The following is a 16,816-nucleotide window of genomic DNA, read 5'->3' as shown; positions in this document are numbered from 1 at the left end:
AATATTTGGTATAATAATTTAGTATAGTAAAAGTGTTTTGGGTCTGATAAAAAGAAAGGGAGCTGACAGTAGATATCCCAAATCTGGTGCTTTAACTTATGTTCCCTTTATGATGTCACCTAAGATACCCTGGTGAATAAGATGAACCTTGTTCCAGGTGAATGAGTGAATTAAGTAAAAGGAAGAGGGAGAGATGTTATCTTTTTATTAGCATTTGGCCAACGTAAGCAACCAGAAACAACTGGAAATGAGTGCTAGTTCTTCCTGTCATTTGCTTTGGAAATTTGTAACCACTGTCTTTTCATAAACTTTATTTCCTCATTCATAAAATAAGACAGTTGGATTATTTCCCAAAGTATTTTCCATGGAGCATTATTACTTGGCATACTTATAATGAAAAAAAGGTTCCTTGGTAAATGAGTTGGAGGAAATTGTTGGTTTTCTTTGCTGCAGGCCTCCTCAGACTCTTTAATAGGTAACCATGTACCTAATCACCAAGAGGAAAACATATAGTCATATGCAGTTTTTTCCAAACTTATTTGACCATGAAGACCTCATGTTAGAAGAAGAACTCAGCAAGTTCATAAGCCAAGGAAAATTCTTGTGAAATAAAATTAAGTAGTCTCTAAGTCCTTTTCTACCTTAACATTCTAAAATTCTGAGTTTGGGAGTGCCTAGGTGGCTCGGAGGTTTAGGAATCTGACTCTTGGTTTCAGCTCAGGTAATGATCTCGCTGTTCGTGAGTTCAAGCCCCAAGTCAGGCTCTGTGTTGATGGTGTGGAGCCTGCTTGGGATTCCCTCTCTTTCTCTTTCTGTCCCTCCCTTGCTCATTCTCTCTCTCTCTCTCAAAATAATAAATTTTAATCTATATATACATATAGAAATATGTATATTTCTATACTCCTGACCTTGGGGCTGTGAATTTGAGCCCCACACTGGGTGTAGAGATTATATACAAATACAATTTTTAAAAAAAAGGATAAGAAGGGTAAGGAATAGGCTATCCTACAGAAAATAAAGTAGTATGTCTGATGCAGAAGAGGAAGACAAACCAAGTTCTAACATATGTAGATCTATGTAAATGATGGTGCAGAAGAGGCAGAAAGGGAGCAGTGTTAAATGTCAGGGCTTCCAAACTGTCATATCTGTTATCACTAGAAAAGGTTGAACGTTGATATTTTAGCAATCACAGTAAGGTACTGAGTTGTAATCTTTCTGGCTTTATTTCTCAAACCCATCACTACTGTCATAGGACTTGGCCAAGTTACTATTGAGGAAATCTATGGGACTACCCGCTACACCCAAGTACTGACCCAAGCTCTTCTCACAGATGGGTCCCATGGAAACTGAAGGTGGTTTTACACAAAACAGCATTTCCATATACCCTCCCTGGCTCAGCTAAGTTGGCTGATATGAGGATGGGCATCAGACCCTAGCTGGAACATTAAGTTTCCTCCCTGGAATTTTTGCATTTGGGACCAGGTAGGGAATCTCTGAGTGTTAGATGTAAGAGCTGGATCACTGTCAGTGGTCATATTGCTGTCACAGGAGGAAAGCTGGACGCTGGTGTAAAAGAACAAAGATGAAATACAGAAGACACAGAGACAAGATATGGAGCGTTTGAATTCCTGATTCTGGGAGTCACTGATAGCCAGCTCCAACCCATATTTTCCCACAACATGACTATTTAGCCCTTCTTTGGATCTTGCAGGCTAAAAAGCTCTCTGCTTAAGCTAGTTTCTGTTGCTTAAAGAAATGAACTAGGTAAAAAAAAAAAAAAGAAACGAACTAGGTTTCTGTTGCCTAAAACCAAAAGAGTTCTGACTATAGTCACATATCTACTTTCTCCATCTAGAAGAGGAGAGAATGGAAGCTGCCATCTGAAAGCTGGTGGACTGAATACACGCACACATCACCGTTCTTTCCTGGAACCCCACTGAAAGGACAGCCAAAGGAGAAAAAAAAAAAATGGTATTAAGCTATCAGAACAAAAAGCACTAATAAGTCAATAGCAACAAAAGTTTTGATGCTAGAAAGCAGTTGGATGAATTCTAGGGTCATAATTCTGATTTTCCCAGGTTAATTTGTACAGCTGTTACACTTATATAATTGTCTCCTTTCTCTCTCAGAAGTGTCTCGGTTGGATAATAAATTGATTCACTAAATCCAGAAGCAAGCGTAATGCACAACAAAAACTCAAAAAAGTTCAGGAGTTGATAGGTCAGTCACATTTCTTAAAATGGAGGTGAACAGAAGCCCTGGTCAGAAGTTTGTCTGTATTAAGGAGGTTGCCTCATGTCTTCCATTCTGTGTACCCAGGTGACTGCCCTTCCCCAACCACAGCAGAAGCTTGGAGTTTACCCTTTAGAGGATCCCACCAAAGAGACTCTGGATAGACAGACATCAGTATCGATAAGGATGAGGCTACCATGTTGAAAACAGAAAGATTAAGTGAAAATCTACACACAAAATGGTGAGACTGCCATCCTCCTTCTTCCACTTATCTTCTAGAACCCTGGCAGCTGGGCTCACACCCTCTAGGTAGGAGACCAGACAATTCTTCTCTGACCAGCCCCAAAGAAAACAACTTTAAAGAGTCTTGAAGTCTACCAGTGAAAGAAAGTCTCCTGATGAAATGACTTGGCCATATCATCACTTCCTATAAAGTTCCCCAGTCCATAAGTATTGCCTATGCACACAAAGCATCGCTAACTTTTAAGTGCCGTGTTCTTAAGTCTTACAGTAGTCTTAGAAAGTAATTAGTCCATTCAAGAGCAAGTGAATGAAAGGTTAGAGGAGACATGTCTCTCAGAAGGTGAAACTTGATATGTTTGAACCTTTTAAGGGATTTATAAACATTTAGCATGAGGGATAAATTGGTAAGAGGTTCACAGAAAAGTAACAAATGTAAACCTGAGACATTTATTAACTTCAGAGAAAGCCAAAATTCATACAAGAAAGGAAATGTAATCATAGTGCATAATATGGCTCTGCTGTGGATAATAGTTACAGTTATGGTAACATAAACACTAAATGTTGACAGAGCAAAAACTGGAATATAACTATAACTATATAGGGAAAATGGGGAAGGAGAATGCATATATTTGGGGCATATTAATAATAATAACTAATACATATTGAGCTCTCAGAAACTATACATTCTAAATGCTTTATATAATTAAGGTAATTTAGTTAAAAAATTAAAAAAATTGTTTATTTTTAAGAGTGAGAGAGAGAGAACTCAATCTGGGGAGGGGCAGAGAAAGAGAGAGACACACACAGAATCCAAAGTAGGCTTCAGGCTCTAAGCTGTCAGCACAGAGCCCAAACCAGGGCTTGAACTCATGAACAGTGAGATCATGACCTGAGCTGAAGTCAGATACCCAACCAACTGAGCTACCCAGGTGCCCTCTGGTCATTTAATTTTAAAAACAACCCTATGTACTATGATTATCCTCATTTTTATAGATGAGGAAATCGAGGCACAGAGGTCAACTAACTTGTGCAGGGTCTCACGGCCAGTAAGTAGTAAAGCTGGGATTCAATCCTAGACATTCTAGCTCTAGACTTAACACTCTAAGTCTAAGCCACTATGCTGCTTCTTTGCTTCTCACTGCAGGCCAGTTTTCTCCACCTTAGGAACATAATCAGTGAGTAAGTCCCACTTGCACATATTAGATCTAGCAGGAAGTCAGTAAGTGTGCTGAAAAATCAAGAAATAGCAGTGTAAGCATGCTACTTAGAAATATGGAAGTAAGGGCACTTGGGCGGTTCAGTCGGTTGAGCATCTGAATTTTTTTAAAAAAATTTTTAATGCTTATTTATTTTTGCAAGAGAGTGAGAGAGACAGAGCATGAATGAGGGAGGGGCAGAGAGAGAGGAACATACAAAATCTGAAGCAGGCTCCAGGCTCTGTGCTGATAGCACAGAGCCTAATGCAAAGCTCAAACTCACGAGCAGTGAGATCACAACTTGAGCCAAATTTGGACACCTAACTGACTGAGCCACCCAGTTGCCCCTAGTTTTATTTATTTTTTTATTTTTTAAAATATTTTATTTATTTCTGAGAGAGAGAGAGAGAGAGAGAGAGAGAGAGCGTGAGCAGGGTAGGGTCAGAGAGAGAGGGAGACACAGAAACTGAAACAGGCTCCAGGCTCTGAGCTGGCTGTCAGCACAGAGCCCGACGCGGGGTTCGAACCCACGAACCGTGAGATCATGACCTGAGCCGAAGTCGGGCACCCAACCGACTGAGCCACCCAGGCACCCCCAGTAGTCCCTAGTTTTGAGCATCTGACTCTTGATTTTGGCTCAGGTCATGATCTCAGGGTCGTGGTATGGAGCCCTGCATCAGGCTCTGCACTGAGCATGGAGCCTGCTTAAAAGTCTCTCTCTCTGTCTCTGTCTTTCTCTCTGCCCCTCTTGCCTGGCTTGTAGACAGTCTCTCTAAAAATAAAAATTAAAAAAAGAAAAGAAAGAAATATGGAAGTTAGGGTACCTGGGTGGCTCAGTTGGTTAAGCATCCAAATTCATCTCAAGTCATGATCTCTGGGATTATGAGTTCAAGCCCCGCATAGAGCTCTGTGCTGACAGCTCAGAGCTTGAAGTCTGCTTCAGATTCTGTGTCTTGGTGGCTCTCTGCCCCTCCCCCACTCATTCTCTGTCTCTCTTTCTCAAAAATAAATAAACATTAAAAAAAGAAATATGGAAGTAAATACTTAAAGAAACAGCCAATCAAGTTGAAAACAGTTGCTAATGGGAAGAGAGAATGGAGGGTAAAAGGAGGACGGGGCTATGGATCTGGGGCTGTGGATCTTTGAATTAAGCTTTGTAAAACTATGAAACAATGATATAAAAATCCCAATTAAAAAACAAACATATTAACAATAAAAAGACAGGTAACCCAATTAAAAAAAAAATGGGCAAAGATTCTGAATAGACATTTCTCCAAAGCAGTTATCCAAATGGCTAATAAACTCATGAAACAATGCTCAACATCTTTAGCCATCAAGGAAATGCAAATTTAAACTACACCACTTCACACTCACTAGGGTGGCGATAATCCTAGCAAATGATAGACAATAACAAGTGCTAACGAGAATGTGGAGCATTTGGAACCCTCAGACATTGCTGCTGTGAATGAGAGACGACGCAGCTGGAAAGGAGTCTGGTTCCTGAATAAGTTAAATGTAGAGTTACCACATGACCCAGCAATTCCACTCCTAGGCGTGCACCCATGGGAACGAAAGCATATGTTTGCACAAAAACGTGCACACAAATGTTCACAGCAACATTATTTATTTATTTAAAAACTTTTTTTTTAAACGTTTATTTATTTTTGAGAGACAGAGAAAGACAGAGCGTGAGCAGGGGAAGGGGCAGAGAGAGGGAGACACCGAATCTGAAGCAGGCTCCAGGCTCTGAGTTGTCAGCACAGAGCCCAATGCGGGGCTCAAACTCATGGACCGTGAGATCATGACCTAAGCCAAAGTTGGATGCTCAACCTACTGAGCCACCCAGGCGCTCCATCAACATTATTTAAAATAGCCAAATTGTGGAAATAACCCAAATGTCCATTAACTGATGAACAGATAAACATGGTATATTCATATAATAGAATATTATCCATTCATAAAAGGTTATGAAATCCTAATGTAGGCTACAATACAAGATGAACCTTGACTGCATTATGCTAAGTGAAAGGAGCCAGACACAAAAGGCCACATATTATGTGATTCCTTTTGTATGAAATGTCTAGAAAAGGCAATTCCAGAGACAATAGGTAGATTTGTGGTGGCCAAGAGTTGGGGAAAGCGGGAAACGGCGGGGTAATGACTGTCTTGGCTACAAGCCTTCTTTTGGGGGGTAATGAAAATGCCCTGCAATTAGATGGTGGTGGTGTCGGAACAATTTTATAAAATACTAAAAGCCCTGAAATGCACACTTTAAGAGAGTGAATTTTATAGATATGAGTTATACCTCCATTTAAGAAACTAAATGAGATAAAAAATATATATATATATGAGACAAGGGGGAGTGGGGCTATTACACTAACAATGAACACAGCACTCATTGACCTCCCTGTAGGTCAGCAGCAGCAGCCTGGCGGGAATGTCTTCATCTGCCTGGACCTGGCCTTGCCGTTCTGCCGTTCAACTCCTCTTGGGTTGGCTCTGACTCCAGCCTGGCACACTCCTCGCCTGACACCTTCTAGCCCTGCTCTCTCAGATGCTGGCTCAGATCCTGGGACAAATACGCCTCTGAAAAATGCCCCGGACACTCTCCAGGGTTATCTGGCTATAAACCCTCTTTAACTCCGTGGTGTAAGGGTATGATTTCTGAATTACCATCCACATACAAATCTTATATTTGACAGATGGTAGAGATCCTTAGAAAAACAGGCTTTCATTAATGACTAAACATTTGATTGTTACTGTGTGGGAATGAACATTTGAGAAGTTGTGCTTCTGGTCTGACTGGGTCTTAGAAATGAAAAGATAGCAAATTGTATTGGGCTTTAACAGAGTAAGACAAGCTTCTGAATATACATAACAGGTGTAAAAAATCATCACAGTTTTTCCGGCAACCCCTTGCCACACAGAAGTGATGAGAACTTTGCTATTTACAGAAAAAGTAGATGGCTGAACAGGAAATGGAACTTGGTACAAGTCTTGATTAACTAAAATGTTACTTTAAATATTCTCACCATGGTAAAGAAGCTGGTGATTGCTTAATGGATATTTTCATCAACTACTGGTGTAATTATTTGCTTTAAAATAATCTTTATTGGGACGCCCGGGTGGCTCAGTTGGTTGAGCGCCAGACTTCGGCTCAGGTCACGATCTCACAGTTCGTGGGTTCGAGGCCCGCGTCAGGCTCTATGCTGATAGCTCAGAGCCTGGAGCCTGTTTGGTTTCTGTGTCTCCCTCTCTCTCTGCCCCTCTTCTGCTCACATTCTGTCTCTCTGTCTCAGAAATAAACATTTTTTAAAAATAAATAAAATAATCTTTATTTACTTTCCTTCATTTTAATTTAATTTTAATTTAACTTTATTTATTTTTAAGTAAACTCTACACCCAATATGGGGCTTGAATTTACATCCCTGAGATCAAGAGTCACATGGTCTACCAACTGAGCCAGCCGGCTCCCCTATTTGCTCCTTCTTTAAAAAGTCGGTGGCCCGGGGGTACCTGGGTGGCTCAGTTGCTTAAGCATGACTTCAGCTTAGGTAATGATGACACGTTTCGTGAGTTTGAGCCCCACATTGGACTCTTTGCTGTCAGCATGGAGCCAGCTTTGGATCCTCTGTCCACCTGCTCTCCCCCCACCCCCCTGCCCCGTAGAGCCAGGTAGAGTACAGGCTAATCTCTGAGGGTCTTCCTTTAGTCCTCTGTAAAATGGGGATAACACCTACCCCTCAGTGTTCCTGAGAGAATCAACTGAGATAATCCAGTAATGCACCTAGCTCAGTGTCTGCTTTATGAAAGCAGATAGCATTATTATTATTTTGTGATACTATATCCACTGCTTCATAGTGATACAGAAGACAGGGAAAGAATGATAATGCTTGAGGTCAAATCATGTCCAGACATATGTTAAGGCCTTTGGCTCAATAACTACAGAGCATCTAGGTTCCTTTTTTTTTTTTTATTTTTTTTATTTTTCAGTTATTTTGAGAGAGAGAGGATATGAGCATGGGAGAGGCAGAGGAGAATCATAAGCAGGTTCCTCACTGTCAGTGTGGAGCCTGACACAGGGCTTGAACTCATAAACTGTGAGATCATGACCTGAGGTAAATTCCAGGATCAGATGCTTAACCAACTGAGCCACTCAGGTGCCCCCAAAGCACCTAGGTTCTTATACTTTTCCAGCTGAATTGGTATCCATGAAGAAGAACAAGGTGGCATATGCAATCATGAGATCCTTGTACAGAGCTGGAAGGCTAGATTCCACATAATTTGTCATCTTCCAAAATCTGAGATGACCAATGGTGTGAGCCTGGCATGATAAAGTATAAGGTTCTAAAAGTTCCAGCCATGAAATAATTGCCTATTCATTCAGTACAAATATAAAATTACCTTCGGTGGATTTTTAAAAAATCATTCAAAGCCCCAGCAAATCTAAGGATAAGATAGTAGTAGTGGCGGTGATGGCGGTGATGGTAGTAGTAATCGTAGTAACAATACCACCACCACCACCAATGATGAATAGCAATCATTATTACTGTCATCTTTTATATTTTCAACCCTTTACACTTTGAAGAGTTTCACAGGTTATCCCATCTAATTCTTGCCACACCCGTGTCAGGGGGATGGGACTGATGAGAAATGAGGCTGGGGGAGGGGGGTAAGAGATTTGCACCAAGGCCAGAACTTGCACCCAGTCCAATAGCCCAAAGAATTATCTTATGCTCCTCCTTATTCTCTCAAGTGAAGTGTCAGAATTAAGTTCTTTCAAGGTAAGCACATCAGAAACACTGCTTCTCTTGTCTTCCTGAGGTTAGAGTATGTGGTACAGACACTAAGAACAGACCAAAAAAAAAAAAGGAAGACTGTGACAGAGAAGAAATACCTTATACAGAATAGGCTTCTTTTTTTTTTTTAATTTTTTAAAGTTTATTTATTTATTTTGAGATAGAGAGATACAGAGAGAGAGAGAGAGAGAGAGAGAGAGAGAGAAAGAGAATGAATCCCAATCAGGCTCTGCACCATCAGCACCAAGCCCAATGTGGGACTCAAACTCACAAACCATGAGATCATGACCTGAGCAGAAACCAACAGTCAGACGCTTAATCAACTGAGCCACCCAGGCGCCCCTTCAAATGCTGAATTGATATTAAATGTCTTTAATGAGTAATATCAATACTGTAAACAGCAAGCCCTGGCCATTGGCAGACGATCAACAGAACTGCTGCCTTGATCAACTGGCTATAGCTCTATGCTCCCAGGAAGGGAAGAGTCTCTTTCATTTCAGTCCTGGAAGGGCACTCTCTCCCCAGAACTTTTTCAAAGTTTACAGGGGAATAATTATTACCTGGATCCCAGTCATGTTTACATAAATGTTCTTTTCATTTACTCTTCACACAGAGCCTTCGATTTGTTAAAAGGAGCAATGTGTGAAACTGGCTCTGGGAAGGAACTGGGCCCGTTTACTGTACACATAGCACCAAAACCACACCAAATGTTGCCAAAATAACTTTCAAGATAGAACAAAACCAATAAAAGGAAGGAAAGTTTCCATTCAGCTTGCCCGTTTACTTATAACTTGCCATTTGTGCTGTGTCAGAGATTAAGTGTCATACCCTCCTCAGGTCCCAGTTCTTGGTCTGGACAAACAGGAAACCAGGTGAACCCAGGATGCATGCACTCAGTCTTTCAGATGGACCATGGGTAACTGCTGTAACCCAAAAAGCATGACATCACACATGAGCCATTTCTTTTTCTTTAAGCCAGGGTTTGCTTTCTCTCTCACAAACACGTAGGAGAGTAACCTCTGACTGCATAAATGTTCGTGAAGCCACGGTTCATTATGTTATCAGGAAGAGGCTTCTGTCATCAGAGTCCAACTCTGGACTTGAAGAAGGAATTAACAGTCATTCCTGGGTGGAGACCTGGGTTTGGCTCAGAACCTGACTCAGCCATCAGTTAATCCCAAACTCTTCCTCCAGAAGATGTTTCCAGGGTTTGCTTATTTTTAAAGACAGTGTTAACACTTGTTTATCATCTTGGGGCACCTGGGTGGCTCAGATGGAAGAGCACATGACTCTTGATCTTGGGGTTGTGAGTTCAAGCCCCATGTTGGATGCAGAGATTATTTAAAATAAAAAATAAAAAATAAATTATCATCTTGAAGGAATGAGTTCTAAAGGCTACTACTTATCTCCTACTAGACAGAATATAGATTAGGTTTTTGTCACCTAAAATTAGTGATTAGAAGAAAGAAAAGCTATGCTCCAAGAATTACCTTTTAATATTAAAAAGCAAGGGAGAATGCAGCACCTGTGTGGCTCAGTCAGTTGAACATCTGACTCTTGAGTTCAGTTCAGGTCAGGATCTCATGGATTGGGAGGTGGAGCCTTGCATTGGGCTCTGTGCGGACAATGGGAAGCCTGACTGGGATTCTCTCTCTCTGCCGCTTCCCTGATCACACATGCTCACTCACTCTCTCTCTCAAAATAAATAAACATTAAAAATAAAAATGCAAGGGAGAAAGTTTTAATATAAAATGCTGCCACATTTATAGTCACTGTAAACCTATATGCAAAGTTCTCAAGTACCTCATAGTTCTTAGAAGTCAGCTTTCTGCAGACTATGTAGAGGGCTGTAGTATTAGTTATCTCAATAAATCTAGAATAGTCAATCCCAAAGTACTCATTCTTTTTTTCTAAGATCATCAACTTCCCCCCCCCCCATTATATACAGCCAATTCTCGTTATTCATGGTAGTTCTGTTCTGTAAAGTTGCCACGAACAATGAATTAGTGGAGACTGAAACATTGCTCCTAGAGGAAATATAGGCTTAGGTTTCTGAGAGCCTCTGGTCATTCTGGTATTTTTATTTATTTTTTTTTTTAATGTTTTATTTCATTTTGAGAGAAACAGAATGCAAGTAGAGGAGGGGCAGAGAGAGAGGGAGATAGGATCCCAAGCAGGATCCATACCATCAGCACAGAGCCCAGCGTGGGGCTTGAACTCACAAACTGTGAGATCATGACCTGAGCCAAAATCAAGAGTCAGATGCTTAACTGACTGAGCCACCCAGGAGCCTCCTTCTTCTTGTTTAAAGCAAGCATGTATCTCACTTGGCCAAAGGTCCAGGCAGAGATTCAGGGAGACAGAATTTGGGAATCCTTTCTCTGGAACTATCCATTCCAGGATGTCCCCCTCTCTGTCCTGAAACTGCCGTTTCCCCAGATCCCATGTTCTGGTTTCCCAGGCTAGAAAGACTGTGTATCTCCACCAGCACCCCTCCTGCATTGCAGTTGCTCCCAGATAGACTTTTTCCTAAGTTAAAGCCAAGAAAACAGAAACTTACTCCATACAATGCCTGTCGTCTGGGCATGGACTCCCCATAAGAATGTGCCTGCATGTGACCACTCTCCAGTGTCTCAAGGTAGCTGCTTACTATATTATGTCCAGAATTTAGAGTTCTAGCTGAAGGAGGGCCAGTGTCGTAGGCTATTACTCAGCCATTACTACCCCAATTATTCATTATTGTCTTTGGAAGGAATTTATGAAAATGGATGTTCTAAACATTTACAACACTTAAACAAGTCACTGTGCAAAGATCTGGGAAGGTCTGGATAGTTCAGCACCAGTTTTTCATTCTGTTGCTCAGCTTACCCTCTGCATGTGGAGAAGGGTTGTTCTGAAACCGGAAGCCAACAGAAGGCACATATCTAAACATACCTCCTCCCCTTAGTACTCCTAGTAAATTTAACTTTTAGCAAGGGTAAGGTAGAATCAGTTACATGGGAGTTCCTTCTGGCTTCTCCTAGGCTTCAGGCTATAATGGGAATAAATTAAGAGTTAACATATATGGCCGTAAGGCCAAAACAAGGCTAAGCAGAGAAAGTAAGTTTTTCAATAAGAGAGTGCATGCTATATATACCCCAATGTTCATAGCAGCACTCTCAACAAAAGCCAAAACATGGAAAGAGCCTAAGTGTCCATCAGTGGACGAATAGATCAAGAAGATGTGGTTTATCTCTATGATGGAATAGTACATGGCAATGAGAAAGAATGAAATCTGGCCATGTGTACCAACATGGACGGACCTTGAGGGTGTTATGCTTAGCGAAATAAGTCAGGCAGAGAAGGACAGATACCATATGTTTGCACGTATAGGTGGATTAGGAGGAACTTAACTGAGGACCATGGGGGAGAAGAAGGGGTTAAATTGTTGGGGATAGGGAGTGAGGCAAACCATGAGAGACTCTTGAATGCTGAGAACAAACTGAGGGCTGATGGGTGTGTGTGTGGTGAGGGTGATGGGCATGGAGGAGGGCACTTGTGGGGATGAGCACTGGGTGTTATATGGAAACCAACTTGACAATAAACTATTTGGAAAAAAAAAAAAAGAGAGAGTGTATGCGAAATCTCCCTCCAATGTGGATATTGTATTGACCGCACAAAATTCTGGCTACTTTTTTTACTTTTTAAAAAAATGTTTTAATTATTTCTGAGAGAGAGACAGCATGAGCAGGGGAGAGTCAGAGAGCGAGGGAAACACAGAATCCAAAACAGGCTCCAGGCTCTGAGCTAGCTGTCAGCACAGAGTCCGATGCGGGGCTTGAACCCACAAACTGTGAGGTCATGACCTGAGTTGAAGTCAGACGCTCAACTGACTGAGCCATCAAGGCGCCCCCTGGCTACTTTTTAAAAAATGTTTATTCATTTTTGAAAGAGAGACAGAAACAGAGACAGAGAGACAGAGCACAAGTGGGGAGGGGCAGAGAGAGAGGGAGACACAAAATCCGAAGCAGGCTCCAGGCTCTGAGCTGTCAGCACTGAGCCAAATGTGGTACTTGAACTCAACGAACCATGAGATCATGACCTGAACAGAAACCAACTGAGCCACCCAGGCACCCCATATTCTGGCTACTTTTGAATGAGAAAGAGGTAAAAGCTACCTCTTGAGTTGGGGTAGTGATGTCTTCCCTCTCTGATCCCAATTTGTCTTCTGATCTTCTGAATATCCACCTCTTCCTGGACCCCGTACCCCCTTACTAAGCTGCCAGAGCCACAGAGGCCCTTAGTGGCACATCGAGCAGCAAGAGAAAACTCACAGGACCCTGGAATTCTGTTCTGACACTCTATAACTTGAAAACTAGTGATTAGAAGGGACACACACACACATACACACACACACACATACACACCTTCATCAACAAAGTGGCACTTTCATTTCAGCTGTTCCTGGGGGCAAAACAGCAGAAAAGATAAATCCTATAGATTGAAAGCTTTGTGGTTATCTCCGTTTCTCATTAAAGTGCCCTTGATTATAATCACACCCACGATTACAAGATTTAACACACCTGGTCTTCAGGATGCACCAGGAAGAGGAATCATACATTCATCTCGTCCCGTTTCCTTTTCTTTAGTCACTGAGTAAGCACAATTTATAAATTTCTGTGAGTGCAGAATAGAGCTGGTTTGGAGAACAGGAGAGAGGTTTTCCATTCACATGGCTTTTTGAAAGTGACAATCATCTTCCACGGCCACAAATTATGTTAGCACCGGTGAGACCTGGAGTGTTGCTTTCATTGGCTACACACAGATGTGAGATATCTGAGTAGGGTTTCTATTTCTTCTCTCACTTTGCAAATCAGACACATTCTCTCTCTTTCCCTCCCTTCCTCACTCAGGGTGTGTGTGCCCTTGTAGAGGTTTTCTTTTTTGCTACTTTAGTAAAAATTCATTTTTATTCATAGAAAATAAACACTTATTCCAGTTTCAGTTGTTATACCTGATGTTGCTAATAAAAAAAAATTTTAAATAATCACTTAATCCTGTTTTGACTGAAACAATTGAAACTGTGGCTTAAAAAACATATTCAGCACCATTTGCTCATAGGCCTTTCAGTATCTGTTCTTAATGTTTCTGGAACTTTCCTGTCTGTAGAGTACAGGAATTACTGAGCTACATGAGAAGGACTCTCCGGAACAACCAATGAGAACGTAAGCAATTGTCATAAAAGGAACCCATGTACATTCAGCACGGTAGCCTAGATGATACGATCCCCTCTCCTCCAGCTCAGGAGGGGCGTGCTCCTGAGCACTGAGGGATGAAGAGTCTTACTGTTATCTGCTGTTAGAATTAGCTAATAACAGTAAACCTCTGGCTCAGATGCTACTGGTCCTCAATATCCTGTGATTTTAGGAAATTCTATAAATAGTTTGCATTTAATTCAATTTATTCAGAAATTAAACCTATGTGGGGCACCTGGGTGGCTTAGTCGGTTAAGCGTCCGACTTTCGCTTAGGTCATGATCTCGCGGTTCGTGGGTTCGAGCCCTACGTCGGGCTCTGTGCTGACTGCCAGCTCGGAGCCTGGAGCCTGTTTCAGTCTGTGACTCCCTCTCTCTCTGACCCTCCCCTGCTCATGCTGTCTCTCTCTCTCTCTCTCCTAGAAATAAATAAAACATTAAAAAAAAATTTTTTTTTAAAGTTAAAAAAAAAAAGAAATTAAACCTATGTAATAAGGTTCACCACTCTGCCAGAGTATCTCCTGGTTTGGTATCCTTATAAAATACGTGTAATACTTGCAGGTAAATCATAGTCTTAAAGTATACTCAGAATACTGCATTATTCAAACCAAAACCTATTTTAACAAAATGTCTATAATTAAAAGTAGCTGATGAAACAAAATCCAAAGTTACGACAAGGGAGACTCACTCTCAATAAGCTGTGTTGCTTAGAGAACTTTAAAAAGCATGTGCCCTGGGGCGCCTAGGTGGCTCATTCGGTTGAGCCTCTGACTCTTGGTTTTGGCTCAGGTCAAGATCCCAGGGTCTTGGGATCCAGACCGGCAGGGAGCCCTGCATTGGGCTTCACACTGAGTGTGGAGTCTGCTTAAGATTCTTTTTCTCTCCCTCTGTCCCTCTCCCCGACTTGTACTCTCTGAAATAAAAATAAAAATAAAAACATAAACATAAATAAAAGGCATGTCACCTTAAAGCCATTCAAATACAGGTAGGGCACACCCTCTCCTCATTTTTTACCATAGGATTCCAATCGAGGATGGTCCAGAAATTAGCATTTCTAAATATTTCAGAAAAGTCCATAGAAATATTAAAAAGACTTTTAAGACTCTCTGTCTTCTCATACCAGTGAGCAGTAGTGCTCCTCAGAATTTCCTAATAGAGCCAAGACAAAGGCAAGTCACACACTCGCTCAGATGTTAGAAGAATGGGGGGGTGACTACTGGGTCACCCTTAGCCAGAGCTTCTCCAGCCTTTTAACTATATGCTGACGGCCAGTGTGGGTCAGGTGGACTTCAGTGAGAGAACAGTGCTTGGTGGTCAGGATCTCTTTGTACATTTCTTCCTAAATGGAATACACAACAGGTTAGGGAGTAGAGGAGGTAACACAGGGAAATTACTCTTTCCAGCTCAGAAGGAGTGGAGTTGATGAAGCCCATATATGCATTCAAGAAGCCCATGGAATCCTCAAGCTCTAGAGAGTGGCCATCTAGAACTGAGACTGTGGACCATGGGAACATTTTCCTGCACAGCTCCAAAAACTCTGGATAGAGATTCACGGGATCCAATGGCTCAAAGATAAAATGAACAGGAAAGTCACAGAAGCAAGAGCTCCCACTCAGCGTGTTCTAAATTTCTTTCTTTGCGTGATGTACCACAAAGAGACTGTTGATAACTAAGTTCCCATCATTGTTGCGTATCCTTGCTGCCCACATCCCACAGCTCACTCCCCAGAGCATCTGATGTACGGCCCATAGACTGGGGTGAGACCTTGGGAGAATACAAATACTTCATCAATCATGTGAGAATGGGTGACAGCATGCCTCCATTAAAAATTTTTTTTCAATGTTTATTTATTTTTGAGAGAGACAGAGAGTGAACATGGGAGGGGCAGAGAGGGAGGGAGACACAGAATCTGAAGCAGGCTCCAGGCTCTGAGCTGTGAGCACAGAGCCTGATGCAGAGCTCGAACCCACGAACCACGAGACCATGGCCTGACCGAAGTTGGATGCCTAACCAGCTGAGCCACCGAGGTGCCCCAGCATGCCTCCATTTTTGAGCAGCTTTTGGAAGAGAAGATGGTGAAATATACCTCCATTTGTCAGGGACTCTTTATGGTAAGTTGAGGAGATCATTTCTGCTTGAACCTATAGAGTACCTTCTGAGCAACAATATCTTTGTAATCATGAGACAAAAGGTTGATCCTCTGGTTTTGGAGCCCCAGATGCCACAAAAGTGCCTCTATAATGCTGGCCCACTCAAATACGGTGCAGTGATGCAGTCTTGGTTCGTCACTGCAACCAAAGCCCGAGAAACCAAGGGCAATCACTTGCTAAAACCTCAGGATCAGACATTCCCAAATCTTGTATGAATCACAGCTGGAAGCTGGAAGCCTGGGTAAAAGCACAACCGTCTCAGGATTTCCAACCATACTCCCAGAGTCTTGGAAGAAGATGCGCAGTCTCTCGCAGGTGAAAAATTTGCCTGACAACTGCCACGAGCAAAGAGCCGGAGAAAGCTGGTGTGCGGGGAAACGCAGATAGGCCACAAACAGGGGCAGGGCTAGCAACCCCACCCGAACGCACGCCTCCCTCATTTTGTGGAGGTGACCTTGGTGCAGCATGGCTGCGTCTTATCCCCTGCCGCCCGGCACAGCAGTTTGGAGCAGCCGGGGCCACGGTGCAAGACAAGCAGTGCGTAAGGCTAAGTACCCAGGTGTGCTGGCTACCACGGCCCACTTAACACAGTTGTACAGCCTTATTTTAATGGCACTGTAATTCATATTTTAAACTAAAATTTTATTTTGGAATAATTTTAGATTTACAGATAAGTTGCAAAGATAGCACAGAGAATTCCTGTATACTGGTCACCCAGTTTCCCCTGTTGTTAACAACTTACGTATCAATGGTTGTATTTGTCAAGGGTTTTGTAGGTCTTGAGGATGGGTGAAAAACACTTTCTCAACTCCTGCTTGTATAGCAGATTCTCATCAAGGGCAGTTTGTACCCGATAGCAATTTATTTAATTAATCTGCATTACTGAGTTGTGATCTGTGTCTCCCACACCACCATCAAGGTCCTAGATAATAACTAGGGGACAAGTGATGGATGAGTCCATGC

General features: G+C 42.0%; 1 protein-coding gene and 1 pseudogene across 1 annotated transcript in view; both read right to left on the bottom strand.

The window, feature by feature from the left end:
• The window catches only part of LOC120224333, a 28,536-nt pseudogene extending 12,216 nt beyond the window's left edge, over positions 1-16,320 (bottom strand).
• TANGO6 (transport and golgi organization 6 homolog) overlaps positions 1-16,816 on the bottom strand; it is a 190,271-nt gene that overhangs the window by 19,319 nt on the left and 154,136 nt on the right. The window lies entirely within an intron of this gene.

The sequence above is a fragment of the Hyaena hyaena genome, unplaced genomic scaffold, assembly GCF_003009895.1.
Source record: "Hyaena hyaena isolate Hyena2069 unplaced genomic scaffold, ASM300989v1 scaffold_18, whole genome shotgun sequence".
NCBI lineage: Eukaryota > Metazoa > Chordata > Mammalia > Carnivora > Hyaenidae > Hyaena > Hyaena hyaena.
Note: the sequence above shows the minus strand (reverse complement) of the source record. Positions and strands in the feature narration are given on the sequence as shown.